Below are 24,578 nucleotides of genomic sequence, written 5' to 3' on the forward strand. Positions count from 1 at the left end.
CCCGTTAGCCGCGCCGACTAGCGTTCGCCGCGATCGAGCGCCCGTTTCGCGCGCGTTCGCTTTCGACTAAGCGCTCAGCCGTCGCTCCGAAACTTTCGTCGCCGCCTCCGCCCTCGCCCTCTTTCCCCGGTCACGCGCTCGCGCATCGCCAGCCCTTCGCCTACGTTTATTTCTATAGACGTTGGGTGTTGGGTGTTGGGTGTTGGGTGTTGGGTGTTGGGTGTTGGGTGTTGGGTGTTGGGTGTTGGGTGTTGGGGTGTTCGGGGTGAGCGGGTGGCGAGCGGACAGACGAGAGACCGCAAAGGTTTCGTTCGGGGCGGAAATCGCCCGAGACGAACCGACCCGTTCTATCTACGCGCTTCTTTAGTAGTCGAAAACTACGAATAATGAAAACTTTGATCTACATTTGTATATATATATATATATATATATATATATATATATATATGTATATATATATATCAGAAATAGCCTTAACGAAGGGCGGGGAGGGGGAGGGGGGACGACTTCGAAAGAATGACCAAGACGAGTAGACTCCTCGCTACTCTACCCGCGACGAGATTAGAAGCGTTATTACGTAACTAGCTAGGAGAAACGAAAAGGCTAGCACTCGCGTATAGGCTTAACGAAGAGAGGGAGACGACTTCGAAAGAGAAAGGCCGGTGAGAATAGCTTCGGTACTACCCGCGTCGAGATTAGAAGCGTTATTACGTAACTAGCTAGGAGAAGCGAATAGGCCACTCTCGGCGCGCGCGAATGCCGAAATCCTTTAATTACATCTATACCGTAAAGAGAGTAAAGGCGAATCTAAAAGTTTTCTAAATACGCCGAAGGGAGTTTAAAAGTTGGCGCTTTCGCGCCAGTTACTGAACGGGACGAGCGAGAGACCGACTCCGAACTAGTCGAGGTAGGCCGGACCGCTTCGGCGAGACGGGCGGACCGGAAAAAACGCGACTAGTCTTCGGCCCCGGCGAGGCCTCTCGGTTTCTTCGAGCGGCTCGTTCGCCCTAAACGGGGACACTCGCTCGGCGGCGAATCGGCCGCGACTGAGCGACGGACGGCCGTCCGGGCAATTTATCGCTTCTCGGCCTATTGGCTAAGATCAAAGTGTAGTATCTGTTCTAATCAGTTTAATATCTGATTCGCGGCGCATCGCGCCGCTACGATATTAATCTGATTTTTGGAACGAGATGGAGCGCGGAAGCTTGCTTCGGCTCCGTCACGGGTTGTCTCGGTATCGCAGTACCTCCGAGCACGGCCCACTCCCCTCGTCGGGAGGCACGAAACGAAAGATAAACTGAACCTACCTACTCGCCTACCTACTCGCCTACCTACCTACCTACCTACCTACCCACGCGCCTACCGGAAAAAAATCTTTTGCCGCGAGGCGGCGCTTTAAATTAACGCGCTTAGCGCGTAAATTCTTCCCGAATTCGCGAAAAAAACGACGCGGAGCGCGAGGGGGACAGCTCCGATTTTAACTAGGCGAAAAGCGTGAAAGCGAGGCGCCGGCGACTACGCGGGCGCTTCTTCGACGCCCGTTAGCCGCGCCGACTAGCGTTCGCCGCGATCGAGCGCCCGTTTCGCGCGCGTTCGCTTTCGACTAAGCGCTCAGCCGTCGCTCCGAAACTTTCGTCGCCGCCTCCGCCCTCGCCCTCTTTCCCCGGTCACGCGCTCGCGCATCGCCAGCCCTTCGCCTACGTTTATTTCTATAGACGTTGGGTGTTGGGTGTTGGGTGTTGGGTGTTGGGTGTTGGGTGTTGGGTGTTGGGTGTTGGGTGTTGGGTGTTGGGTGTTGGGTGTTGGGTGTTGGGGTGTTCGGGGTGAGCGGGTGGCGAGCGGACAGACGAGAGACCGCAAAGGTTTCGTTCGGGGCGGAAATCGCCCGAGACGAACCGACCCGTTCTATCTACGCGCTTCTTTAGTAGTCGAAAACTACGAATAATGAAAACTTTGATCTACATTTGTATATATATATATATATATATATATATATATATATATATATATATATATATATGTATATATATATATCAGAAATAGCCTTAACGAAGGGCGGGGAGGGGGAGGGGGGACGACTTCGAAAGAATGACCAAGACGAGTAGACTCCTCGCTACTCTACCCGCGACGAGATTAGAAGCGTTATTACGTAACTAGCTAGGAGAAACGAAAAGGCTAGCACTCGCGTATAGGCTTAACGAAGAGAGGGAGACGACTTCGAAAGAGAAAGGCCGGTGAGAATAGCTTCGGTACTACCCGCGTCGAGATTAGAAGCGTTATTACGTAACTAGCTAGGAGAAGCGAATAGGCCACTCTCGGCGCGCGCGAATGCCGAAATCCTTTAATTACATCTATACCGTAAAGAGAGTAAAGGCGAATCTAAAAGTTTTCTAAATACGCCGAAGGGAGTTTAAAAGTTGGCGCTTTCGCGCCAGTTACCGAACGGGACGAGCGAGAGACCGACTCCGAACTAGTCGAGGTAGGCCGGACCGCTTCGGCGAGACGGGCGGACCGGAAAAAAAGCGACTAGTCTTCGGCCCCGGCGAGGCCTCTCGGTTTCTTCGAGCGGCTCGTTCGCCCTAAACGGGGACACTCGCTCGGCGGCGAATCGGCCGCGACTGAGCGACGGACGGCCGTCCGGGCAATTTATCGCTTCTCGGCCTATTGGCTAAGATCAAAGTGTAGTATCTGTTCTAATCAGTTTAATATCTGATTCGCGGCGCATCGCGCCGCTACGATATTAATCTGATTTTTGGAACGAGATGGAGCGCGGAAGCTTGCTTCGGCTCCGTCACGGGTTGTCTCGGTATCGCAGTACCTCCGAGCACGGCCCACTCCCCTCGTCGGGAGGCACGAAACGAAAGATTAACTGAACCTACCTACCTACCTACCTACCTACCTACCTACCTACCTACCCACGCGCCTACCGGAAAAAAATCTTTTGCCGCGAGGCGGCGCTTTAAATTAACGCGCTTAGCGCGTAAATTCTTCCCGAATTCGCGAAAAAAACGACGCGGAGCGCGAGGGCGACAGCTCCGATTTTAACTAGGCGAAAAGCGTGAAAGCGAGGCGCCGGCGACTACGCGGGCGCTTCTTCGACGCCCGTTAGCCGCGCCGACTAGCGTTCGCCGCGATCGAGCGCCCGTTTCGCGCGCGTTCGCTTTCGACTAAGCGCTCAGCCGTCGCTCCGAAACTTTCGTCGCCGCCTCCGCCCTCTTTCCCCCCGGTCACGCGCTCGCGCATCGCCAGCCCTTCGCCTACGTTTATTTCTATAGACGTTGGGTGTTGGGTGTTGGGTGTTGGGTGTTGGGTGTTGGGTGTTGGGTGTTGGGTGTTGGGTGTTGGGTGTTGGGTGTTGGGTGTTGGGTGTTGGGGTGTTCGGGGTGAGCGGGTGGCGAGCGGACAGACGAGAGACCGCAAAGGTTTCGTTCGGGGCGGAAATCGCCCGAGACGAACCGACCCGTTCTATCTACGCGCTTCTTTAGTAGTCGAAAACTACGAATAATGAAAACTTTGATCTACATTTGTATATATATATATATATATATATATATATATATATATATATGTATATATATATATCAGAAATAGCCTTAACGAAGGGCGGGGAGGGGGAGGGGGGACGACTTCGAAAGAATGACCAAGACGAGTAGACTCCTCGCTACTCTACCCGCGACGAGATTAGAAGCGTTATTACGTAACTAGCTAGGAGAAACGAAAAGGCTAGCACTCGCGTATAGGCTTAACGAAGAGAGGGAGACGACTTCGAAAGAGAAAGGCCGGTGAGAATAGCTTCGGTACTACCCGCGTCGAGATTAGAAGCGTTATTACGTAACTAGCTAGGAGAAGCGAATAGGCCACTCTCGGCGCGCGCGAATGCCGAAATCCTTTAATTACATCTATACCGTAAAGAGAGTAAAGGCGAATCTAAAAGTTTTCTAAATACGCCGAAGGGAGTTTAAAAGTTGGCGCTTTCGCGCCAGTTACTGAACGGGACGAGCGAGAGACCGACTCCGAACTAGTCGAGGTAGGCCGGACCGCTTCGGCGAGACGGGCGGACCGGAAAAAACGCGACTAGTCTTCGGCCCCGGCGAGGCCTCTCGGTTTCTTCGAGCGGCTCGTTCGCCCTAAACGGGGACACTCGCTCGGCGGCGAATCGGCCGCGACTGAGCGACGGACGGCCGTCCGGGCAATTTATCGCTTCTCGGCCTATTGGCTAAGATCAAAGTGTAGCATTCGTGCTGCACGGCGGTCTTGCAGGTGTTTCATTGCACAGCCCCCCGAAACACCCGCGTGGCAGGCGAGCGGTCACATCCGGGCCCGCACTAGGGATTCCCACCCGGGGTGCCGGCCAGGCCAGAGCATTCAAATGCTCCACGAGTCCTTGGAAGTTTCGGTGGTCGTTGTACCTCGGACATTCGTGATGACCTGGCAAGGTAAATTACCGCCCTGCAATAAATTCCAGGGGTTGACAACCCTTGGGGGGCTGACCTTGGCGAAAAGCCAATATCGTCGAGGTCAGCCCCACTCCATGTCATAAAACAGGAGTATCTGTTCTAATCAGTTTAATATCTGATTCGCGGCGCATCGCGCCGCTACGATATTAATCTGATTTTTGGAACGAGATGGAGCGCGGAAGCTTGCTTCGGCTCCGTCACGGGTTGTCTCGGTATCGCAGTACCTCCGAGCACGGCCCACTCCCCTCGTCGGGAGGCACGAAACGAAAGATAAACTGAACCTACCTACTCGCCTACCTACTCGCCTACCTACCTACCTACCTACCTACCCACGCGCCTACCGGAAAAAAATCTTTTGCCGCGAGGCGGCGCTTTAAATTAACGCGCTTAGCGCGTAAATTCTTCCCGAATTCGCGAAAAAAACGACGCGGAGCGCGAGGGGGACAGCTCCGATTTTAACTAGGCGAAAAGCGTGAAAGCGAGGCGCCGGCGACTACGCGGGCGCTTCTTCGACGCCCGTTAGCCGCGCCGACTAGCGTTCGCCGCGATCGAGCGCCCGTTTCGCGCGCGTTCGCTTTCGACTAAGCGCTCAGCCGTCGCTCCGAAACTTTCGTCGCCGCCTCCGCCCTCGCCCTCTTTCCCCGGTCACGCGCTCGCGCATCGCCAGCCCTTCGCCTACGTTTATTTCTATAGACGTTGGGTGTTGGGTGTTGGGTGTTGGGTGTTGGGTGTTGGGTGTTGGGTGTTGGGTGTTGGGTGTTGGGTGTTGGGTGTTGGGGTGTTCGGGGTGAGCGGGTGGCGAGCGGACAGACGAGAGACCGCAAAGGTTTCGTTCGGGGCGGAAATCGCCCGAGACGAACCGACCCGTTCTATCTACGCGCTTCTTTAGTAGTCGAAAACTACGAATAATGAAAACTTTGATCTACATTTGTATATATATATATATATATATATATATATATATATATATATATGTATATATATATATCAGAAATAGCCTTAACGAAGGGCGGGGAGGGGGAGGGGGGACGACTTCGAAAGAATGACCAAGACGAGTAGACTCCTCGCTACTCTACCCGCGACGAGATTAGAAGCGTTATTACGTAACTAGCTAGGAGAAACGAAAAGGCTAGCACTCGCGTATAGGCTTAACGAAGAGAGGGAGACGACTTCGAAAGAGAAAGGCCGGTGAGAATAGCTTCGGTACTACCCGCGTCGAGATTAGAAGCGTTATTACGTAACTAGCTAGGAGAAGCGAATAGGCCACTCTCGGCGCGCGCGAATGCCGAAATCCTTTAATTACATCTATACCGTAAAGAGAGTAAAGGCGAATCTAAAAGTTTTCTAAATACGCCGAAGGGAGTTTAAAAGTTGGCGCTTTCGCGCCAGTTACCGAACGGGACGAGCGAGAGACCGACTCCGAACTAGTCGAGGTAGGCCGGACCGCTTCGGCGAGACGGGCGGACCGGAAAAAAAGCGACTAGTCTTCGGCCCCGGCGAGGCCTCTCGGTTTCTTCGAGCGGCTCGTTCGCCCTAAACGGGGACACTCGCTCGGCGGCGAATCGGCCGCGACTGAGCGACGGACGGCCGTCCGGGCAATTTATCGCTTCTCGGCCTATTGGCTAAGATCAAAGTGTAGTATCTGTTCTAATCAGTTTAATATCTGATTCGCGGCGCATCGCGCCGCTACGATATTAATCTGATTTTTGGAACGAGATGGAGCGCGGAAGCTTGCTTCGGCTCCGTCACGGGTTGTCTCGGTATCGCAGTACCTCCGAGCACGGCCCACTCCCCTCGTCGGGAGGCACGAAACGAAAGATTAACTGAACCTACCTACCTACCTACCTACCTACCTACCTACCTACCTACCCACGCGCCTACCGGAAAAAAATCTTTTGCCGCGAGGCGGCGCTTTAAATTAACGCGCTTAGCGCGTAAATTCTTCCCGAATTCGCGAAAAAAACGACGCGGAGCGCGAGGGCGACAGCTCCGATTTTAACTAGGCGAAAAGCGTGAAAGCGAGGCGCCGGCGACTACGCGGGCGCTTCTTCGACGCCCGTTAGCCGCGCCGACTAGCGTTCGCCGCGATCGAGCGCCCGTTTCGCGCGCGTTCGCTTTCGACTAAGCGCTCAGCCGTCGCTCCGAAACTTTCGTCGCCGCCTCCGCCCTCTTTCCCCCCGGTCACGCGCTCGCGCATCGCCAGCCCTTCGCCTACGTTTATTTCTATAGACGTTGGGTGTTGGGTGTTGGGGTGAGCGGGTGGCGAGCGGACAGACGAGAGACCGCAATGGATTCGTTCGGGGCGGAAATCGCCCGAGACGAACCGACCCGTTCTATCTACGCGCTTCTTTAGTAGTCGAAAACTACGAATAATGAAAACTTTTATCTACATTTGTATATATATATATATATATATATATATATATATATATATATATATATATGTATATATACATATATAAGAAATAGCCTTAACGAAGGGCGGGGAGGGGGAGGGGGGGACGACTTCGAAAGGATGACCAAGACGAGTAGACTCCTCGCTACTCTACTCGCGACGAGATTAGAAGCGTTATTACGTAACTAGCTAGGAGAAACGAAAAGGCTAGCACTCGCGTATAGGCTTAACGAAGAGAGGGAGACGACTTCGAAAGAGAAAGGCCGGTGAGAATAGCTTCGGTACTACCCGCGTCGAGATTAGAAGCGTTATTACGTAACTAGCTAGGAGAAGCGAATAGGCCACTCTCGGCGCGCGCGAATGCCGTAATCCTTTAATTACATCTATACCGTAAAGAGAGTAAAGGCGAATCTAAAAGTTTTCTAAATACGCCGAAGGGAGTTTAAAAGTTGGCGCTTTCGCGCCAGTTACCGAACGGGACGAGCGAGAGACCGACTCCGAACTAGTCGAGGTAGGCCGGACCGCTTCGGCGAGACGGGCGGACCGGAAAAAAAGCGACTAGTCTTCGGCCCCGGCGAGGCCTCTCGGTTTCTTCGAGCGGCTCGTTCGCCCTAAACGGGGACACTCGCTCGGCGGCGAATCGGCCGCGACTGAGCGACGGACGGCCGTCCGGGCAATTTATCGCTTCTCGGCCTATTGGCTAAGATCAAAGTGTAGTATCTGTTCTAATCAGTTTAATATCTGATTCGCGGCGCATCGCGCCGCTACGATATTAATCTGATTTTTGGAACGAGATGGAGCGCGGAAGCTTGCTTCGGCTCCGTCACGGGTTGTCTCGGTATCGCAGTACCTCCGAGCACGGCCCACTCCCCTCGTCGGGAGGCACGAAACGAAAGATAAACTGAACCTACCTACTCGCCTACCTACTCGCCTACCTACCTACCTACCTACCTACCTACCTACCTACCCACGCGCCTACCGGAAAAAAATCTTTTGCCGCGAGGCGGCGCTTTAAATTAACGCGCTTAGCGCGTAAATTCTTCCCGAATTCGCGAAAAAAACGACGCGGAGCGCGAGGGCGACAGCTCCGATTTTAACTAGGCGAAAAGCGTGAAAGCGAGGCGCCGGCGACTACGCGGGCGCTTCTTCGACGCCCGTTAGCCGCGCCGACTAGCGTTCGCCGCGATCGAGCGCCCGTTTCGCGCGCGTTCGCTTTCGACTAAGCGCTCAGCCGTCGCTCCGAAACTTTCGTCGCCGCCTCCGCCCTCTTTCCCCCCGGTCACGCGCTCGCGCATCGCCAGCCCTTCGCCTACGTTTATTTCTATAGACGTTGGGTGTTGGGTGTTGGGTGTTGGGTGTTGGGTGTTGGGTGTTGGGTGTTGGGTGTTGGGTGTTGGGTGTTGGGTGTTGGGTGTTGGGGTGTTCGGGGTGAGCGGGTGGCGAGCGGACAGACGAGAGACCGCAAAGGTTTCGTTCGGGGCGGAAATCGCCCGAGACGAACCGACCCGTTCTATCTACGCGCTTCTTTAGTAGTCGAAAACTACGAATAATGAAAACTTTGATCTACATTTGTATATATATATATATATATATATATATATATATATATATATATATGTATATATATATATCAGAAATAGCCTTAACGAAGGGCGGGGAGGGGGAGGGGGGACGACTTCGAAAGAATGACCAAGACGAGTAGACTCCTCGCTACTCTACCCGCGACGAGATTAGAAGCGTTATTACGTAACTAGCTAGGAGAAACGAAAAGGCTAGCACTCGCGTATAGGCTTAACGAAGAGAGGGAGACGACTTCGAAAGAGAAAGGCCGGTGAGAATAGCTTCGGTACTACCCGCGTCGAGATTAGAAGCGTTATTACGTAACTAGCTAGGAGAAGCGAATAGGCCACTCTCGGCGCGCGCGAATGCCGAAATCCTTTAATTACATCTATACCGTAAAGAGAGTAAAGGCGAATCTAAAAGTTTTCTAAATACGCCGAAGGGAGTTTAAAAGTTGGCGCTTTCGCGCCAGTTACCGAACGGGACGAGCGAGAGACCGACTCCGAACTAGTCGAGGTAGGCCGGACCGCTTCGGCGAGACGGGCGGACCGGAAAAAAAGCGACTAGTCTTCGGCCCCGGCGAGGCCTCTCGGTTTCTTCGAGCGGCTCGTTCGCCCTAAACGGGGACACTCGCTCGGCGGCGAATCGGCCGCGACTGAGCGACGGACGGCCGTCCGGGCAATTTATCGCTTCTCGGCCTATTGGCTAAGATCAAAGTGTAGTATCTGTTCTAATCAGTTTAATATCTGATTCGCGGCGCATCGCGCCGCTACGATATTAATCTGATTTTTGGAACGAGATGGAGCGCGGAAGCTTGCTTCGGCTCCGTCACGGGTTGTCTCGGTATCGCAGTACCTCCGAGCACGGCCCACTCCCCTCGTCGGGAGGCACGAAACGAAAGATTAACTGAACCTACCTACCTACCTACCTACCTACCTACCTACCTACCTACCCACGCGCCTACCGGAAAAAAATCTTTTGCCGCGAGGCGGCGCTTTAAATTAACGCGCTTAGCGCGTAAATTCTTCCCGAATTCGCGAAAAAAACGACGCGGAGCGCGAGGGCGACAGCTCCGATTTTAACTAGGCGAAAAGCGTGAAAGCGAGGCGCCGGCGACTACGCGGGCGCTTCTTCGACGCCCGTTAGCCGCGCCGACTAGCGTTCGCCGCGATCGAGCGCCCGTTTCGCGCGCGTTCGCTTTCGACTAAGCGCTCAGCCGTCGCTCCGAAACTTTCGTCGCCGCCTCCGCCCTCTTTCCCCCCGGTCACGCGCTCGCGCATCGCCAGCCCTTCGCCTACGTTTATTTCTATAGACGTTGGGTGTTGGGTGTTGGGGTGTTCGGGGTGAGCGGGTGGCGAGCGGACAGACGAGAGACCGCAATGGATTCGTTCGGGGCGGAAATCGCCCGAGACGAACCGACCCGTTCTATCTACGCGCTTCTTTAGTAGTCGAAAACTACGAATAATGAAAACTTTTATCTACATTTGTATATATATATATATATATATATATATATATATATATATATATATATATGTATATATACATATATAAGAAATAGCCTTAACGAAGGGCGGGGAGGGGGAGGGGGGGACGACTTCGAAAGGATGACCAAGACGAGTAGACTCCTCGCTACTCTACTCGCGACGAGATTAGAAGCGTTATTACGTAACTAGCTAGGAGAAACGAAAAGGCTAGCACTCGCGTATAGGCTTAACGAAGAGAGGGAGACGACTTCGAAAGAGAAAGGCCGGTGAGAATAGCTTCGGTACTACCCGCGTCGAGATTAGAAGCGTTATTACGTAACTAGCTAGGAGAAGCGAATAGGCCACTCTCGGCGCGCGCGAATGCCGTAATCCTTTAATTACATCTATACCGTAAAGAGAGTAAAGGCGAATCTAAAAGTTTTCTAAATACGCCGAAGGGAGTTTAAAAGTTGGCGCTTTCGCGCCAGTTACCGAACGGGACGAGCGAGAGACCGACTCCGAACTAGTCGAGGTAGGCCGGACCGCTTCGGCGAGACGGGCGGACCGGAAAAAAAGCGACTAGTCTTCGGCCCCGGCGAGGCCTCTCGGTTTCTTCGAGCGGCTCGTTCGCCCTAAACGGGGACACTCGCTCGGCGGCGAATCGGCCGCGACTGAGCGACGGACGGCCGTCCGGGCAATTTATCGCTTCTCGGCCTATTGGCTAAGATCAAAGTGTAGTATCTGTTCTAATCAGTTTAATATCTGATTCGCGGCGCATCGCGCCGCTACGATATTAATCTGATTTTTGGAACGAGATGGAGCGCGGAAGCTTGCTTCGGCTCCGTCACGGGTTGTCTCGGTATCGCAGTACCTCCGAGCACGGCCCACTCCCCTCGTCGGGAGGCACGAAACGAAAGATAAACTGAACCTACCTACTCGCCTACCTACTCGCCTACCTACCTACCTACCTACCTACCTACCTACCTACCCACGCGCCTACCGGAAAAAAATCTTTTGCCGCGAGGCGGCGCTTTAAATTAACGCGCTTAGCGCGTAAATTCTTCCCGAATTCGCGAAAAAAACGACGCGGAGCGCGAGGGCGACAGCTCCGATTTTAACTAGGCGAAAAGCGTGAAAGCGAGGCGCCGGCGACTACGCGGGCGCTTCTTCGACGCCCGTTAGCCGCGCCGACTAGCGTTCGCCGCGATCGAGCGCCCGTTTCGCGCGCGTTCGCTTTCGACTAAGCGCTCAGCCGTCGCTCCGAAACTTTCGTCGCCGCCTCCGCCCTCTTTCCCCCCGGTCACGCGCTCGCGCATCGCCAGCCCTTCGCCTACGTTTATTTCTATAGACGTTGGGTGTTGGGTGTTGGGGTGTTCGGGGTGAGCGGGTGGCGAGCGGACAGACGAGAGACCGCAATGGATTCGTTCGGGGCGGAAATCGCCCGAGACGAACCGACCCGTTCTATCTACGCGCTTCTTTAGTAGTCGAAAACTACGAATAATGAAAACTTTTATCTACATTTGTATATATATATATATATATATATATATATATATATATATATATATATATGTATATATACATATATAAGAAATAGCCTTAACGAAGGGCGGGGAGGGGGAGGGGGGGACGACTTCGAAAGGATGACCAAGACGAGTAGACTCCTCGCTACTCTACTCGCGACGAGATTAGAAGCGTTATTACGTAACTAGCTAGGAGAAACGAAAAGGCTAGCACTCGCGTATAGGCTTAACGAAGAGAGGGAGACGACTTCGAAAGAGAAAGGCCGGTGAGAATAGCTTCGGTACTACCCGCGTCGAGATTAGAAGCGTTATTACGTAACTAGCTAGGAGAAGCGAATAGGCCACTCTCGGCGCGCGCGAATGCCGTAATCCTTTAATTACATCTATACCGTAAAGAGAGTAAAGGCGAATCTAAAAGTTTTCTAAATACGCCGAAGGGAGTTTAAAAGTTGGCGCTTTCGCGCCAGTTACCGAACGGGACGAGCGAGAGACCGACTCCGAACTAGTCGAGGTAGGCCGGACCGCTTCGGCGAGACGGGCGGACCGGAAAAAAAGCGACTAGTCTTCGGCCCCGGCGAGGCCTCTCGGTTTCTTCGAGCGGCTCGTTCGCCCTAAACGGGGACACTCGCTCGGCGGCGAATCGGCCGCGACTGAGCGACGGACGGCCGTCCGGGCAATTTATCGCTTCTCGGCCTATTGGCTAAGATCAAAGTGTAGTATCTGTTCTAATCAGTTTAATATCTGATTCGCGGCGCATCGCGCCGCTACGATATTAATCTGATTTTTGGAACGAGATGGAGCGCGGAAGCTTGCTTCGGCTCCGTCACGGGTTGTCTCGGTATCGCAGTACCTCCGAGCACGGCCCACTCCCCTCGTCGGGAGGCACGAAACGAAAGATAAACTGAACCTACCTACTCGCCTACCTACTCGCCTACCTACCTACCTACCTACCTACCTACCTACCTACCCACGCGCCTACCGGAAAAAAATCTTTTGCCGCGAGGCGGCGCTTTAAATTAACGCGCTTAGCGCGTAAATTCTTCCCGAATTCGCGAAAAAAACGACGCGGAGCGCGAGGGCGACAGCTCCGATTTTAACTAGGCGAAAAGCGTGAAAGCGAGGCGCCGGCGACTACGCGGGCGCTTCTTCGACGCCCGTTAGCCGCGCCGACTAGCGTTCGCCGCGATCGAGCGCCCGTTTCGCGCGCGTTCGCTTTCGACTAAGCGCTCAGCCGTCGCTCCGAAACTTTCGTCGCCGCCTCCGCCCTCTTTCCCCCCGGTCACGCGCTCGCGCATCGCCAGCCCTTCGCCTACGTTTATTTCTATAGACGTTGGGTGTTGGGTGTTGGGGTGTTCGGGGTGAGCGGGTGGCGAGCGGACAGACGAGAGACCGCAATGGATTCGTTCGGGGCGGAAATCGCCCGAGACGAACCGACCCGTTCTATCTACGCGCTTCTTTAGTAGTCGAAAACTACGAATAATGAAAACTTTTATCTACATTTGTATATATATATATATATATATATATATATATATATATATATATATATATGTATATATACATATATAAGAAATAGCCTTAACGAAGGGCGGGGAGGGGGAGGGGGGGACGACTTCGAAAGGATGACCAAGACGAGTAGACTCCTCGCTACTCTACTCGCGACGAGATTAGAAGCGTTATTACGTAACTAGCTAGGAGAAACGAAAAGGCTAGCACTCGCGTATAGGCTTAACGAAGAGAGGGAGACGACTTCGAAAGAGAAAGGCCGGTGAGAATAGCTTCGGTACTACCCGCGTCGAGATTAGAAGCGTTATTACGTAACTAGCTAGGAGAAGCGAATAGGCCACTCTCGGCGCGCGCGAATGCCGTAATCCTTTAATTACATCTATACCGTAAAGAGAGTAAAGGCGAATCTAAAAGTTTTCTAAATACGCCGAAGGGAGTTTAAAAGTTGGCGCTTTCGCGCCAGTTACCGAACGGGACGAGCGAGAGACCGACTCCGAACTAGTCGAGGTAGGCCGGACCGCTTCGGCGAGACGGGCGGACCGGAAAAAAAGCGACTAGTCTTCGGCCCCGGCGAGGCCTCTCGGTTTCTTCGAGCGGCTCGTTCGCCCTAAACGGGGACACTCGCTCGGCGGCGAATCGGCCGCGACTGAGCGACGGACGGCCGTCCGGGCAATTTATCGCTTCTCGGCCTATTGGCTAAGATCAAAGTGTAGTATCTGTTCTAATCAGTTTAATATCTGATTCGCGGCGCATCGCGCCGCTACGATATTAATCTGATTTTTGGAACGAGATGGAGCGCGGAAGCTTGCTTCGGCTCCGTCACGGGTTGTCTCGGTATCGCAGTACCTCCGAGCACGGCCCACTCCCCTCGTCGGGAGGCACGAAACGAAAGATAAACTGAACCTACCTACTCGCCTACCTACTCGCCTACCTACCTACCTACCTACCTACCTACCTACCTACCCACGCGCCTACCGGAAAAAAATCTTTTGCCGCGAGGCGGCGCTTTAAATTAACGCGCTTAGCGCGTAAATTCTTCCCGAATTCGCGAAAAAAACGACGCGGAGCGCGAGGGCGACAGCTCCGATTTTAACTAGGCGAAAAGCGTGAAAGCGAGGCGCCGGCGACTACGCGGGCGCTTCTTCGACGCCCGTTAGCCGCGCCGACTAGCGTTCGCCGCGATCGAGCGCCCGTTTCGCGCGCGTTCGCTTTCGACTAAGCGCTCAGCCGTCGCTCCGAAACTTTCGTCGCCGCCTCCGCCCTCTTTCCCCCCGGTCACGCGCTCGCGCATCGCCAGCCCTTCGCCTACGTTTATTTCTATAGACGTTGGGTGTTGGGTGTTGGGGTGTTCGGGGTGAGCGGGTGGCGAGCGGACAGACGAGAGACCGCAATGGATTCGTTCGGGGCGGAAATCGCCCGAGACGAACCGACCCGTTCTATCTACGCGCTTCTTTAGTAGTCGAAAACTACGAATAATGAAAACTTTTATCTACATTTGTATATATATATATATATATATATATATATATATATATATATATATATATGTATATATACATATATAAGAAATAGCCTTAACGAAGGGCGGGGAGGGGGAGGGGGGGACGACTTCGAAAGGATGACCAAGACGAGTAGACTCCTCGCTACTCTACTCGCGACGAGATTAGAAGCGTTATTACGTAACTAGCTAGGAGAAACGAAAAGGCTAGCACTCGCGTATAGGCTTAACGAAGAGAGGGAGACGACTTCGAAAGAGAAAGGCCGGTGAGAATAGCTTCGGTACTACCCGCGTCGAGATTAGAAGCGTTATTACGTAACTAGCTAGGAGAAGCGAATAGGCCACTCTCGGCGCGCGCGAATGCCGTAATCCTTTAATTACATCTATACCGTAAAGAGAGTAAAGGCGAATCTAAAAGTTTTCTAAATACGCCGAAGGGAGTTTAAAAGTTGGCGCTTTCGCGCCAGTTACCGAACGGGACGAGCGAGAGACCGACTCCGAACTAGTCGAGGTAGGCCGGACCGCTTCGGCGAGACGGGCGGACCGGAAAAAAAGCGACTAGTCTTCGGCCCCGGCGAGGCCTCTCGGTTTCTTCGAGCGGCTCGTTCGCCCTAAACGGGGACACTCGCTCGGCGGCGAATCGGCCGCGACTGAGCGACGGACGGCCGTCCGGGCAATTTATCGCTTCTCGGCCTATTGGCTAAGATCAAAGTGTAGTATCTGTTCTAATCAGTTTAATATCTGATTCGCGGCGCATCGCGCCGCTACGATATTAATCTGATTTTTGGAACGAGATGGAGCGCGGAAGCTTGCTTCGGCTCCGTCACGGGTTGTCTCGGTATCGCAGTACCTCCGAGCACGGCCCACTCCCCTCGTCGGGAGGCACGAAACGAAAGATAAACTGAACCTACCTACTCGCCTACCTACTCGCCTACCTACCTACCTACCTACCTACCTACCTACCTACCCACGCGCCTACCGGAAAAAAATCTTTTGCCGCGAGGCGGCGCTTTAAATTAACGCGCTTAGCGCGTAAATTCTTCCCGAATTCGCGAAAAAAACGACGCGGAGCGCGAGGGCGACAGCTCCGATTTTAACTAGGCGAAAAGCGTGAAAGCGAGGCGCCGGCGACTACGCGGGCGCTTCTTCGACGCCCGTTAGCCGCGCCGACTAGCGTTCGCCGCGATCGAGCGCCCGTTTCGCGCGCGTTCGCTTTCGACTAAGCGCTCAGCCGTCGCTCCGAAACTTTCGTCGCCGCCTCCGCCCTCTTTCCCCCCGGTCACGCGCTCGCGCATCGCCAGCCCTTCGCCTACGTTTATTTCTATAGACGTTGGGTGTTGGGTGTTGGGGTGTTCGGGGTGAGCGGGTGGCGAGCGGACAGACGAGAGACCGCAATGGATTCGTTCGGGGCGGAAATCGCCCGAGACGAACCGACCCGTTCTATCTACGCGCTTCTTTAGTAGTCGAAAACTACGAATAATGAAAACTTTTATCTACATTTGTATATATATATATATATATATATATATATATATATATATATATATATATGTATATATACATATATAAGAAATAGCCTTAACGAAGGGCGGGGAGGGGGAGGGGGGGACGACTTCGAAAGGATGACCAAGACGAGTAGACTCCTCGCTACTCTACTCGCGACGAGATTAGAAGCGTTATTACGTAACTAGCTAGGAGAAACGAAAAGGCTAGCACTCGCGTATAGGCTTAACGAAGAGAGGGAGACGACTTCGAAAGAGAAAGGCCGGTGAGAATAGCTTCGGTACTACCCGCGTCGAGATTAGAAGCGTTATTACGTAACTAGCTAGGAGAAGCGAATAGGCCACTCTCGGCGCGCGCGAATGCCGTAATCCTTTAATTACATCTATACCGTAAAGAGAGTAAAGGCGAATCTAAAAGTTTTCTAAATACGCCGAAGGGAGTTTAAAAGTTGGCGCTTTCGCGCCAGTTACCGAACGGGACGAGCGAGAGACCGACTCCGAACTAGTCGAGGTAGGCCGGACCGCTTCGGCGAGACGGGCGGACCGGAAAAAAAGCGACTAGTCTTCGGCCCCGGCGAGGCCTCTCGGTTTCTTCGAGCGGCTCGTTCGCCCTAAACGGGGACACTCGCTCGGCGGCGAATCGGCCGCGACTGAGCGACGGACGGCCGTCCGGGCAATTTATCGCTTCTCGGCCTATTGGCTAAGATCAAAGTGTAGTATCTGTTCTAATCAGTTTAATATCTGATTCGCGGCGCATCGCGCCGCTACGATATTAATCTGATTTTTGGAACGAGATGGAGCGCGGAAGCTTGCTTCGGCTCCGTCACGGGTTGTCTCGGTATCGCAGTACCTCCGAGCACGGCCCACTCCCCTCGTCGGGAGGCACGAAACGAAAGATAAACTGAACCTACCTACTCGCCTACCTACTCGCCTACCTACCTACCTACCTACCTACCTACCTACCTACCCACGCGCCTACCGGAAAAAAATCTTTTGCCGCGAGGCGGCGCTTTAAATTAACGCGCTTAGCGCGTAAATTCTTCCCGAATTCGCGAAAAAAACGACGCGGAGCGCGAGGGCGACAGCTCCGATTTTAACTAGGCGAAAAGCGTGAAAGCGAGGCGCCGGCGACTACGCGGGCGCTTCTTCGACGCCCGTTAGCCGCGCCGACTAGCGTTCGCCGCGATCGAGCGCCCGTTTCGCGCGCGTTCGCTTTCGACTAAGCGCTCAGCCGTCGCTCCGAAACTTTCGTCGCCGCCTCCGCCCTCTTTCCCCCCGGTCACGCGCTCGCGCATCGCCAGCCCTTCGCCTACGTTTATTTCTATAGACGTTGGGTGTTGGGTGTTGGGGTGTTCGGGGTGAGCGGGTGGCGAGCGGACAGACGAGAGACCGCAATGGATTCGTTCGGGGCGGAAATCGCCCGAGACGAACCGACCCGTTCTATCTACGCGCTTCTTTAGTAGTCGAAAACTACGAATAATGAAAACTTTTATCTACATTTGTATATATATATATATATATATATATATATATATATATATATATATATATGTATATATACATATATAAGAAATAGCCTTAACGAAGGGCGGGGAGGGGGAGGGGGGGACGACTTCGAAAGGATGACCAAGACGAGTAGACTCCTCGCTACTCTACTCGCGACGAGATTAGAAGCGTTATTACGTAACTAGCTAGGAGAAACGAAAAGGCTAGCACTCGCGTATAGGCTTAACGAAGAGAGGGAGACGACTTCGAAAGAGAAAGGCCGGTGAGAATAGCTTCGGTACTACCCGCGTCGAGATTAGAAGCGTTATTACGTAACTAGCTAGGAGAAGCGAATAGGCCACTCTCGGCGCGCGCGAATGCCGTAATCCTTTAATTACATCTATACCGTAAAGAGAGTAAAGGCGAATCTAAAAGTTTTCTAAATACGCCGAAGGGAGTTTAAAAGTTGGCGCTTTCGCGCCAGTTACCGAACGGGACGAGCGAGAGACCGACTCCGAACTAGTCGAGGTAGGCCGGACCGCTTCGGCGAGACGGGCGGACCGGAAAAAAAGCGACTAGTCTTCGGCCCCGGCGAGGCCTCTCGGTTTCTTCGAGCGGCTCGTTCGCCCTAAACGGGGACACTCGCTCGGCGGCGAATCGGCCGCGACTGAGCGACGGACGGCCGTCCGGGCAATTTATCGCTTCTCGGCCTATTGGCTAAGATCAAAGTGTAGTATCTGTTCTAATCAGTTTAATATCTGATTCGCGGCGCATCGCGCCGCTACGATATTAATCTGATTTTTGGAACGAGATGGAGCGCGGAAGCTTGCTTCGGCTCCGTCACGGGTTGTCTCGGTATCGCAGTACCTCCGAGCACGGCCCACTCCCCTCGTCGGGAGGCACGAAACGAAAGATAAACTGAACCTACCTACTCGCCTACCTACTCGCCTACCTACCTACCTACCTACCTACCTACCTACCTACCCACGCGCCTACCGGAAAAAAATCTTTTGCCGCGAGGCGGCGCTTTAAATTAACGCGCTTAGCGCGTAAATTCTTCCCGAATTCGCGAAAAAAACGACGCGGAGCGCGAGGGCGACAGCTCCGATTTTAACTAGGCGAAAAGCGTGAAAGCGAGGCGCCGGCGACTACGCGGGCGCTTCTTCGACGCCCGTTAGCCGCGCCGACTAGCGTTCGCCGCGATCGAGCGCCCGTTTCGCGCGCGTTCGCTTTCGACTAAGCGCTCAGCCGTCGCTCCGAAACTTTCGTCGCCGCCTCCGCCCTCTTTCCCCCCGGTCACGCGCTCGCGCATCGCCAGCCCTTCGCCTACGTTTATTTCTATAGACGTTGGGTGTTGGGTGTTGGGGTGTTCGGGGTGAGCGGGTGGCGAGCGGACAGACGAGAGACCGCAATGGATTCGTTCGGGGCGGAAATCGCCCGAGACGAACCGACCCGTTCTATCTACGCGCTTCTTTAGTAGTCGAAAACTACGAATAATGAAAACTTTTATCTACATTTGTATATATATATATATATATATATATATATATATATATATATATATATATGTATATATACATATATAAGAAATAGCCTTAACGAAGGGCGGGGAGGGGGAGGGGGGGACGACTTCGAAAGGATGACCAAGACGAGTAGACTCCTCGCTACTCTACTCGCGACGAGATTAGAAGCGTTATTACGTAACTAGCTAGGAGAAACGAAAAGGCTAGCACTCGCGTATAGGCTTAACGAAGAGAGGGAGACGACTTCGAAAGAGAAAGGCCGGTGAGAATAGCTTCGGTACTACCCGCGTCGAGATTAGAAGCGTTATTACGTAACTAGCTAGGAGAAGCGAATAGGCCACTCTCGGCGCGCGCGAATGCCGTAATCCTTTAATTACATCTATACCGTAAAGAGAGTAAAGGCGAATCTAAAAGTTTTCTAAATACGCCGAAGGGAGTTTAAAAGTTGGCGCTTTCGCGCCAGTTACCGAACGGGACGAGCGAGAGACCGACTCCGAACTAGTCGAGGTAGGCCGGACCGCTTCGGCGAGACGGGCGGACCGGAAAAAAAGCGACTAGTCTTCGGCCCCGGCGAGGCCTCTCGGTTTCTTCGAGCGGCTCGTTCGCCCTAAACGGGGACACTCGCTCGGCGGCGAATCGGCCGCGACTGAGCGACGGACGGCCGTCCGGGCAATTTATCGCTTCTCGGCCTATTGGCTAAGATCAAAGTGTAGTATCTGTTCTAATCAGTTTAATATCTGATTCGCGGCGCATCGCGCCGCTACGATATTAATCTGATTTTTGGAACGAGATGGAGCGCGGAAGCTTGCTTCGGCTCCGTCACGGGTTGTCTCGGTATCGCAGTACCTCCGAGCACGGCCCACTCCCCTCGTCGGGAGGCACGAAACGAAAGATAAACTGAACCTACCTACTCGCCTACCTACTCGCCTACCTACCTACCTACCTACCTACCTACCTACCTACCCACGCGCCTACCGGAAAAAAATCTTTTGCCGCGAGGCGGCGCTTTAAATTAACGCGCTTAGCGCGTAAATTCTTCCCGAATTCGCGAAAAAAACGACGCGGAGCGCGAGGGCGACAGCTCCGATTTTAACTAGGCGAAAAGCGTGAAAGCGAGGCGCCGGCGACTACGCGGGCGCTTCTTCGACGCCCGTTAGCCGCGCCGACTAGCGTTCGCCGCGATCGAGCGCCCGTTTCGCGCGCGTTCGCTTTCGACTAAGCGCTCAGCCGTCGCTCCGAAACTTTCGTCGCCGCCTCCGCCCTCTTTCCCCCCGGTCACGCGCTCGCGCATCGCCAGCCCTTCGCCTACGTTTATTTCTATAGACGTTGGGTGTTGGGTGTTGGGGTGTTCGGGGTGAGCGGGTGGCGAGCGGACAGACGAGAGACCGCAATGGATTCGTTCGGGGCGGAAATCGCCCGAGACGAACCGACCCGTTCTATCTACGCGCTTCTTTAGTAGTCGAAAACTACGAATAATGAAAACTTTTATCTACATTTGTATATATATATATATATATATATATATATATATATATATATATATATATGTATATATACATATATAAGAAATAGCCTTAACGAAGGGCGGGGAGGGGGAGGGGGGGACGACTTCGAAAGGATGACCAAGACGAGTAGACTCCTCGCTACTCTACTCGCGACGAGATTAGAAGCGTTATTACGTAACTAGCTAGGAGAAACGAAAAGGCTAGCACTCGCGTATAGGCTTAACGAAGAGAGGGAGACGACTTCGAAAGAGAAAGGCCGGTGAGAATAGCTTCGGTACTACCCGCGTCGAGATTAGAAGCGTTATTACGTAACTAGCTAGGAGAAGCGAATAGGCCACTCTCGGCGCGCGCGAATGCCGTAATCCTTTAATTACATCTATACCGTAAAGAGAGTAAAGGCGAATCTAAAAGTTTTCTAAATACGCCGAAGGGAGTTTAAAAGTTGGCGCTTTCGCGCCAGTTACCGAACGGGACGAGCGAGAGACCGACTCCGAACTAGTCGAGGTAGGCCGGACCGCTTCGGCGAGACGGGCGGACCGGAAAAAAAGCGACTAGTCTTCGGCCCCGGCGAGGCCTCTCGGTTTCTTCGAGCGGCTCGTTCGCCCTAAACGGGGACACTCGCTCGGCGGCGAATCGGCCGCGACTGAGCGACGGACGGCCGTCCGGGCAATTTATCGCTTCTCGGCCTATTGGCTAAGATCAAAGTGTAGTATCTGTTCTAATCAGTTTAATATCTGATTCGCGGCGCATCGCGCCGCTACGATATTAATCTGATTTTTGGAACGAGATGGAGCGCGGAAGCTTGCTTCGGCTCCGTCACGGGTTGTCTCGGTATCGCAGTACCTCCGAGCACGGCCCACTCCCCTCGTCGGGAGGCACGAAACGAAAGATAAACTGAACCTACCTACTCGCCTACCTACTCGCCTACCTACCTACCTACCTACCTACCTACCTACCTACCCACGCGCCTACCGGAAAAAAATCTTTTGCCGCGAGGCGGCGCTTTAAATTAACGCGCTTAGCGCGTAAATTCTTCCCGAATTCGCGAAAAAAACGACGCGGAGCGCGAGGGCGACAGCTCCGATTTTAACTAGGCGAAAAGCGTGAAAGCGAGGCGCCGGCGACTACGCGGGCGCTTCTTCGACGCCCGTTAGCCGCGCCGACTAGCGTTCGCCGCGATCGAGCGCCCGTTTCGCGCGCGTTCGCTTTCGACTAAGCGCTCAGCCGTCGCTCCGAAACTTTCGTCGCCGCCTCCGCCCTCTTTCCCCCCGGTCACGCGCTCGCGCATCGCCAGCCCTTCGCCTACGTTTATTTCTATAGACGTTGGGTGTTGGGTGTTGGGGTGTTCGGGGTGAGCGGGTGGCGAGCGGACAGACGAGAGACCGCAATGGATTCGTTCGGGGCGGAAATCGCCCGAGACGAACCGACCCGTTCTATCTACGCGCTTCTTTAGTAGTCGAAAACTACGAATAATGAAAACTTTTATCTACATTTGTATATATATATATATATATATATATATATATATATATATATATATATATGTATATATACATATATAAGAAATAGCCTTAACGAAGGGCGGGGAGGGGGAGGGGGGGACGACTTCGAAAGGATGACCAAGACGAGTAGACTCCTCGCTACTCTACTCGCGACGAGATTAGAAGCGTTATTACGTAACTAGCTAGGAGAAACGAAAAGGCTAGCACTCGCGTATAGGCTTAACGAAGAGAGGGAGACGACTTCGAAAGAGAAAGGCCGGTGAGAATAGCTTCGGTACTACCCGCGTCGAGATTAGAAGCGTTATTACGTAACTAGCTAGGAGAAGCGAATAGGCCACTCTCGGCGCGCGCGAATGCCGTAATCCTTTAATTACATCTATACCGTAAAGAGAGTAAAGGCGAATCTAAAAGTTTTCTAAATACGCCGAAGGGAGTTTAAAAGTTGGCGCTTTCGCGCCAGTTACCGAACGGGACGAGCGAGAGACCGACTCCGAACTAGTCGAGGTAGGCCGGACCGCTTCGGCGAGACGGGCGGACCGGAAAAAAAGCGACTAGTCTTCGGCCCCGGCGAGGCCTCTCGGTTTCTTCGAGCGGCTCGTTCGCCCTAAACGGGGACACTCGCTCGGCGGCGAATCGGCCGCGACTGAGCGACGGACGGCCGTCCGGGCAATTTATCGCTTCTCGGCCTATTGGCTAAGATCAAAGTGTAGTATCTGTTCTAATCAGTTTAATATCTGATTCGCGGCGCATCGCGCCGCTACGATATTAATCTGATTTTTGGAACGAGATGGAGCGCGGAAGCTTGCTTCGGCTCCGTCACGGGTTGTCTCGGTATCGCAGTACCTCCGAGCACGGCCCACTCCCCTCGTCGGGAGGCACGAAACGAAAGATTAACTGAACCTACCTACCTACCTACCTACCTACCTACCTACCTACCCACGCGCCTACCGGAAAAAAATCTTTTGCCGCGAGGCGGCGCTTTAAATTAACGCGCTTAGCGCGTAAATTCTTCCCGAATTCGCGAAAAAAACGACGCGGAGCGCGAGGGCGACAGCTCCGATTTTAACTAGGCGAAAAGCGTGAAAGCGAGGCGCCGGCGACTACGCGGGCGCTTCTTCGACGCCCGTTAGCCGCGCCGACTAGCGTTCGCCGCGATCGAGCGCCCGTTTCGCGCGCGTTCGCTTTCGACTAAGCGCTCAGCCGTCGCTCCGAAACTTTCGTCGCCGCCTCCGCCCTCTTTCCCCCCGGTCACGCGCTCGCGCATCGCCAGCCCTTCGCCTACGTTTATTTCTATAGACGTTGGGTGTTGGGTGTTGGGGTGTTCGGGGTGAGCGGGTGGCGAGCGGACAGACGAGAGACCGCAATGGATTCGTTCGGGGCGGAAATCGCCCGAGACGAACCGACCCGTTCTATCTACGCGCTTCTTTAGTAGTCGAAAACTACGAATAATGAAAACTTTTATCTACATTTGTATATATATATATATATATATATATATATATATATATATATATATATATGTATATATACATATATAAGAAATAGCCTTAACGAAGGGCGGGGAGGGGGAGGGGGGGACGACTTCGAAAGGATGACCAAGACGAGTAGACTCCTCGCTACTCTACTCGCGACGAGATTAGAAGCGTTATTACGTAACTAGCTAGGAGAAACGAAAAGGCTAGCACTCGCGTATAGGCTTAACGAAGAGAGGGAGACGACTTCGAAAGAGAAAGGCCGGTGAGAATAGCTTCGGTACTACCCGCGTCGAGATTAGAAGCGTTATTACGTAACTAGCTAGGAGAAGCGAATAGGCCACTCTCGGCGCGCGCGAATGCCGTAATCCTTTAATTACATCTATACCGTAAAGAGAGTAAAGGCGAATCTAAAAGTTTTCTAAATACGCCGAAGGGAGTTTAAAAGTTGGCGCTTTCGCGCCAGTTACCGAACGGGACGAGCGAGAGACCGACTCCGAACTAGTCGAGGTAGGCCGGACCGCTTCGGCGAGACGGGCGGACCGGAAAAAAAGCGACTAGTCTTCGGCCCCGGCGAGGCCTCTCGGTTTCTTCGAGCGGCTCGTTCGCCCTAAACGGGGACACTCGCTCGGCGGCGAATCGGCCGCGACTGAGCGACGGACGGCCGTCCGGGCAATTTATCGCTTCTCGGCCTATTGGCTAAGATCAAAGTGTAGTATCTGTTCTAATCAGTTTAATATCTGATTCGCGGCGCATCGCGCCGCTACGATATTAATCTGATTTTTGGAACGAGATGGAGCGCGGAAGCTTGCTTCGGCTCCGTCACGGGTTGTCTCGGTATCGCAGTACCTCCGAGCACGGCCCACTCCCCTCGTCGGGAGGCACGAAACGAAAGATTAACTGAACCTACCTACCTACCTACCTACCTACCTACCTACCTACCCACGCGCCTACCGGAAAAAAATCTTTTGCCGCGAGGCGGCGCTTTAAATTAACGCGCTTAGCGCGTAAATTCTTCCCGAATTCGCGAAAAAAACGACGCGGAGCGCGAGGGCGACAGCTCCGATTTTAACTAGGCGAAAAGCGTGAAAGCGAGGCGCCGGCGACTACGCGGGCGCTTCTTCGACGCCCGTTAGCCGCGCCGACTAGCGTTCGCCGCGATCGAGCGCCCGTTTCGCGCGCGT

The 24,578-nt window shown here is 53.5% G+C and overlaps 15 non-coding genes and 1 pseudogene across 15 annotated transcripts; all 16 read left to right on the forward strand.

The window, feature by feature from the left end:
* The first annotated feature begins 1,076 nt into the window (after positions 1 to 1,076).
* On the forward strand, positions 1,077 to 1,268 carry LOC137403033 (U2 spliceosomal RNA). Its single transcript, XR_010979578.1, has one exon. It is a non-coding gene; the product is annotated as a U2 spliceosomal RNA (small nuclear RNA).
* A 1,380-nt stretch (positions 1,269 to 2,648) lies between these two features.
* On the forward strand, positions 2,649 to 2,840 carry LOC137403034 (U2 spliceosomal RNA). Its single transcript, XR_010979579.1, has one exon. It is a non-coding gene; the product is annotated as a U2 spliceosomal RNA (small nuclear RNA).
* A 1,686-nt stretch (positions 2,841 to 4,526) lies between these two features.
* Positions 4,527 to 4,703, forward strand: LOC137402944 (U2 spliceosomal RNA; annotated as a pseudogene).
* A 1,356-nt stretch (positions 4,704 to 6,059) lies between these two features.
* On the forward strand, positions 6,060 to 6,251 carry LOC137403035 (U2 spliceosomal RNA). The gene has a single exon (XR_010979580.1). It is a non-coding gene; the product is annotated as a U2 spliceosomal RNA (small nuclear RNA).
* A 1,281-nt stretch (positions 6,252 to 7,532) lies between these two features.
* LOC137403036 (U2 spliceosomal RNA) lies at positions 7,533 to 7,724 on the forward strand. Its single transcript, XR_010979581.1, has one exon. It is a non-coding gene; the product is annotated as a U2 spliceosomal RNA (small nuclear RNA).
* A 1,373-nt stretch (positions 7,725 to 9,097) lies between these two features.
* On the forward strand, positions 9,098 to 9,289 carry LOC137402884 (U2 spliceosomal RNA). The gene has a single exon (XR_010979501.1). It is a non-coding gene; the product is annotated as a U2 spliceosomal RNA (small nuclear RNA).
* A 1,290-nt stretch (positions 9,290 to 10,579) lies between these two features.
* LOC137402885 (U2 spliceosomal RNA) lies at positions 10,580 to 10,771 on the forward strand. The gene has a single exon (XR_010979502.1). It is a non-coding gene; the product is annotated as a U2 spliceosomal RNA (small nuclear RNA).
* A 1,310-nt stretch (positions 10,772 to 12,081) lies between these two features.
* Positions 12,082 to 12,273, forward strand: LOC137402886 (U2 spliceosomal RNA). Its single transcript, XR_010979503.1, has one exon. It is a non-coding gene; the product is annotated as a U2 spliceosomal RNA (small nuclear RNA).
* Positions 12,274 to 13,583: 1,310 nt separating this feature from the next.
* Positions 13,584 to 13,775, forward strand: LOC137402887 (U2 spliceosomal RNA). Its single transcript, XR_010979504.1, has one exon. It is a non-coding gene; the product is annotated as a U2 spliceosomal RNA (small nuclear RNA).
* A 1,310-nt stretch (positions 13,776 to 15,085) lies between these two features.
* On the forward strand, positions 15,086 to 15,277 carry LOC137402888 (U2 spliceosomal RNA). Its single transcript, XR_010979505.1, has one exon. It is a non-coding gene; the product is annotated as a U2 spliceosomal RNA (small nuclear RNA).
* A 1,310-nt stretch (positions 15,278 to 16,587) lies between these two features.
* Positions 16,588 to 16,779, forward strand: LOC137402891 (U2 spliceosomal RNA). Its single transcript, XR_010979507.1, has one exon. It is a non-coding gene; the product is annotated as a U2 spliceosomal RNA (small nuclear RNA).
* A 1,310-nt stretch (positions 16,780 to 18,089) lies between these two features.
* LOC137402892 (U2 spliceosomal RNA) lies at positions 18,090 to 18,281 on the forward strand. Its single transcript, XR_010979508.1, has one exon. It is a non-coding gene; the product is annotated as a U2 spliceosomal RNA (small nuclear RNA).
* A 1,310-nt stretch (positions 18,282 to 19,591) lies between these two features.
* Positions 19,592 to 19,783, forward strand: LOC137402893 (U2 spliceosomal RNA). The gene has a single exon (XR_010979509.1). It is a non-coding gene; the product is annotated as a U2 spliceosomal RNA (small nuclear RNA).
* Positions 19,784 to 21,093: 1,310 nt separating this feature from the next.
* Positions 21,094 to 21,285, forward strand: LOC137402894 (U2 spliceosomal RNA). Its single transcript, XR_010979510.1, has one exon. It is a non-coding gene; the product is annotated as a U2 spliceosomal RNA (small nuclear RNA).
* Positions 21,286 to 22,595: 1,310 nt separating this feature from the next.
* Positions 22,596 to 22,787, forward strand: LOC137402895 (U2 spliceosomal RNA). Its single transcript, XR_010979511.1, has one exon. It is a non-coding gene; the product is annotated as a U2 spliceosomal RNA (small nuclear RNA).
* A 1,286-nt stretch (positions 22,788 to 24,073) lies between these two features.
* On the forward strand, positions 24,074 to 24,265 carry LOC137402896 (U2 spliceosomal RNA). The gene has a single exon (XR_010979512.1). It is a non-coding gene; the product is annotated as a U2 spliceosomal RNA (small nuclear RNA).
* Positions 24,266 to 24,578: the final 313 nt, after the last annotated feature.

Source organism: Watersipora subatra, chromosome 8 (assembly GCF_963576615.1).
Source record: "Watersipora subatra chromosome 8, tzWatSuba1.1, whole genome shotgun sequence".
Lineage (NCBI taxonomy): Eukaryota > Metazoa > Bryozoa > Gymnolaemata > Cheilostomatida > Watersiporidae > Watersipora > Watersipora subatra.